Genomic DNA, 4,654 nt, shown 5'->3' with positions numbered 1-4,654 from the left:
CTTTCTGCTGATTTCAACGTCGAGGTATTTCGGGACGGTGGAGGAGGGAGTGCATTTGAAAATCAATACGATTTTTTACAGCTCTTCATAAAACGCGAAGAACCAGCACGAAGAAGAAAAACTCGCTCCTGATTTCCTGTGTCTCAGACAGCGGGTCATTTTTTTCGTGCCATCTTCTCAAAACCGCTTTCTTCGTGTTCTTTTGACCCTCGTAGTTTAACAATTTTCATTCACAGTCGCACTCCACTCTGGCAAGAATATATAAAAGCAATTTTTCTTTTATTATAAGAAATAGCCATTTTTTTATTATTCTCCATAAGTCAGGGGTCGGTGGGCTCCCGATCTGTGAAGTATCATCAAATTAAGTCCCACGGGAATGAAGAAAAGAAAGGGAGAGGGGCGTACGTAAGGAGAGAGAAGTGAAATAAGATCAAGGAAGAAGCCCGCGGAAGGAGGATTGAGAAAAGTGGCTCTCTGAGAATTCCAAAAGCGCGAATAAATCCTGTCTCGAGAATTCGCTCGCTGAGGGCGTCGTACCGAGCAGGAGAAAGAAGTGAATTGGAGAAAAAGAGGTGAGCTCGAGTCTTCACGGAGGGAGAGTCGTAAATAACTCTTTTAACGAAAAATCTTTGTTGCGATTTATGCCTCGAGGATTGAACGCACCGGGGGGCTGGAGAGGAGACCAAGAAAAAGATCCCACTGAGTGGGCCATGGTAAATCATTGGTTCAACCGATGGGGCAATTAATAACAATTAAGCTGACACCACGAGAACGAAATCAGCGACTAGAAATCAGAGAATCGAAGAAAATTCGCTCCCTCTTTCACTCTTTGTTTTTATCTCCTATTAAGAAGAAAAGAAATGAAGTAATAAGTCTTAGTAAGCAGAATGGTACAGTCAACGTTGGATGGCTTTTCGAGTCAACCTTGGAAGAGCTTCTCCTTGGCATCTCAAAGTACATCATTTCTCCCTCGGTCGAGAACTCGAGTTTTCGTGCTAAACGAAAAACTCGTGTTTTTGCTTTCAACTTTTCTGCATTGAGTATCCCGGTGCAGCTGCGTGTGCAGGTATGCGGTTGTAAATATTTCGTATAGATCATGTATCAAAGAGAGATTTTCTGTGCACCGAGTGTGATTCCATAGAAAACTGGCCAGTGAGGGGGAAAAAATCTCCATTTGAAACTGTGAAAAGTATGATTTAACTGCAATGACACATGAAACGGTTTCCAAACTCGATGAATAGCTACTTGAAGGTCACTCCTAAAGCATACACTTTGCCTCTTCGAAAATCATTGTTGAATTAATGTAATTTCCCGACTCGAATTAACGAGCCTGTGGACCACCGAGGCTGGCTTCTTTCCGACGAAATATACGACGTCGTTCATTACGACCGCCCGATTTTACTCCGCGGGAACTCAGCCTCGTTCCGTGCCACGAAAAGTCAAACTTTTAACGATTTCGTGCCACAATTCTTAATAAACTAGAAACAATGTAGCCACATATTCCAAGTGAAAAGCCAGGCTTTTCAGATTATTTTTCATTTTTATATACGCTAATAATACTCTGTGGAGAATAAGTGAGTTGGAAAGTGCCGGCGACACGATTACGTCACGTTGATAAGTTCTATTTTTGTTCATTGCTCGAGTAGCTCTCTGAGAGACTAATTATTAAACGTTGCTCCAGTTCATTCGAAAGCAATTCTGAATCGATCCGAAAGTAAATGAGAACAACCGAGACGAGGAGTTAAAAAATATAAAAAACAATCACAAATCAAAGAAAAATAAATAACGAATAGATTAAGGCTGATTTGAAGTTTTCACTGTAAATGTGAAAATGTCAATTGAAAACTTTATGGAGGGTGAATTTTCTCAACCACCCAAATGATCATGACGATATTTATTGTCGCTGAGAAAAATTATTTTTTTTCACCGTTAGCCTCTCTTTTCCATAGCTTCAATGTACAGACAGCGTTCCAGTGGCTATGGTGACATAACGAGAAGGATGGTTTTTATGCTCTACATAAAGACGTGAATTTCCCAAGAGACAAATTTGCGTCACGTGTGTGTTGAAAATAACGAGAATGGTGAAAGTGTTTAGAGGGTTGAGAGTTTCGTTGTAGTGTTTCCCCAGGAAATAGACATAGAAGAGAGTTTCCCTGTAAAAGCTTGGGTATGCTTGATGCTTGCGTTAGAAATTACGAAGCTTGTTATGTGGGCTCGAGGGTTGCTTGCATGGTTGAGGTGGTTCGCCGAAGTTTTTATTGCACCAAACGTTCCAAGGGAATACACGTAAGTGAAGCAACGCAAGACTTTCACTCTCCTCACCTATTTTTTCTCGTCTTTTGCATTTATTTCACTTTTGTCTTTCTTCTTGCTCCGATATGCTACTCGAAGCGAAATTTCCTCTCGGGATTTCTCTACACTTATCTCAGAGCAATATGAATTCAAAAACAAAATAAAATCTTCCAAAACAGCGATTTGTCACTTCCGATTCTCACGACACCACGTTTACAATGATAATAATTTAAGGACACAAAGATACCACCGTTTCGGCAGTACATCATCCCCCTAAAGTACTCATTTTAAGTGCATTTTTTCAAAAGCCGAAAAATGTAATCTCAATTAAAATTCATATCATTGAAAGCTTTGAGGATTGAATGACAACAAAATTCTCATTGCCCGTTACACCATAAACTGAGTTCCAGTAAACATGTAATTAAGTCGAAGAAGTGCACCGTTGAACCGCAACACAATCAAATGGCGATGGACGCAAACGAAAGCAAATTCTCCAAAATGGAAAATCGTCTGTAGAGCTGAGTGTAACAGCTCAAGGGCCTCGTAACATCGTCGGTTTCGTCCGACTGGTACAGAGAAAATGGTAGCAAGAAAAAAAGCGTTCAAAAGAACTCGAGACATTAATGAATCACAATGAAGAATTTCGTTTACAACGTCTTATGAAGCTGTCGTATCATGTCTTTCAGAAGGTTCAGGCAAAGTCAAGATTAAATCCCAGCGAGGGAACAAAAGTAGCTGAACGTGTACTTTTCAACGAGAGTGCAAGTAGAACCGGCTTTTATACGAAGTAAGCTTCTGTGTCAAAGACCCATATGTATATACCCACATTTCTTACATGTGTATGGGATATTCCATGTGAAGCGGAGCACCCCATTTTTTTTAAATCAGAAAATGACTTCATAAATTTTTGCTGTGTCGGCCGAAGTGCCAGAAACATCTACGAATAATTTCCAATTTTTGACTGCTCAATTTCAACCACAGTTTTTGTTTTTCTGTATTTTCAATTCTCTGTGCATTGAAAATGAATGATTACATAAAAAAAATGTAAAGAAAGAAAATTTCGGTTTTTGCACGTACTTTCTAATAAAAATATTTTTCTACCGTTTCTTAAAAACCCATCTGGATCGGAATATTTTTTCATTCAGCCCCATAAAATATTAAGTATATTGATATAAAAAAATGTATATAAGGAAGAAAAAAATATGAAGAATAACTTTGCCAATATAAAACTAGTCGTAAAAATAGTTAAATCGATCAAAGTTAAATTGAAAAGTGCAATAAAAACGCAACATTTCAAAAATAAAAAAAACTTATCCCGGCCCATTATTCCCGAAGTTGCGAGGGTTAAAAAAAATAAGAAGCTTTCTCTGCAAAAACACACAAAACAGTGTGTACATCACTGATTTGCCATCACGCCAATTTTTTTGTGATTCGTAGACAAGATAAACAAAAACCTCTCGAATTTTCAGCCTTCTGAAAAGGGTCCTTCTCAATGAAATTGGGCTGGTCCACTTGATATGGAATACCCCACATACTGCGCATATATATATGTATATATTTAAGATAAGCTACATCGCCCATAACGAGTAAGATCAAGGATTCCCTCGTTTGCCGAGTACTCTACTTCGCGTCGAAAGTATAAAAGACCTAGTAATACTCATAGTCCCCGTTGTAGTAGCTGTCATTGTCGCATAGAGTCCTTCGTACCTGAAGTCTTTGGCTCACCAAGTATATAATAGTTATACGTGGCTGTCGTTTCAAAGAGAGTGACATTGTAAAATCCAGGGATTCGAGTTTGAAAGCTGGACCTCGTGGGCTGACAATCTGTGGGTCTCTTTGATCAAATGACAATCATTATTCTCATTTGGTTCCACTTATTGTTCATAAAATAATGTTCTGCTTCCACATTGATATTTCAACCGAAAATAATGGGAATAAAACACTTTGAGTGTGGGCTTTTGAAAAGCACGAACGTTGGGAGATGAAACTTGGAGATTTTTCATTGGCCAATAGACAATAGCACATCATAAAAGCTATTTTTTATTGGATATTATTATGGTGATATAATATGTTGATGGAAGTTATATTTTCTACTGATTTATCGTATTCCTAACAAATGAATTGTGATTTCTATGTTTTCATGCGAAGAAGCATCGAAGGAGAAATGAAATTGAAATATTGGCGATTTGACTGCGTTGAATTTTTGGTGAATCACCATTGTTTGTACGAAATTCTACCTGTGCCAAGGAAAAATGATAAAACGAGAGCGTCCTTGGTACGGGTGGTCGGCGAATACCAGGCGATAAACATTTGAGTTTTGTTGAGTTGGACTAAGAGACCGGAGATTAAAAATTGAACAGAT

The sequence above is a fragment of the Venturia canescens genome, chromosome 10 (assembly GCF_019457755.1).
Source record: "Venturia canescens isolate UGA chromosome 10, ASM1945775v1, whole genome shotgun sequence".
NCBI classification, from domain to species: domain Eukaryota; kingdom Metazoa; phylum Arthropoda; class Insecta; order Hymenoptera; family Ichneumonidae; genus Venturia; species Venturia canescens.
This window is presented reverse-complemented; position numbering follows the sequence as displayed.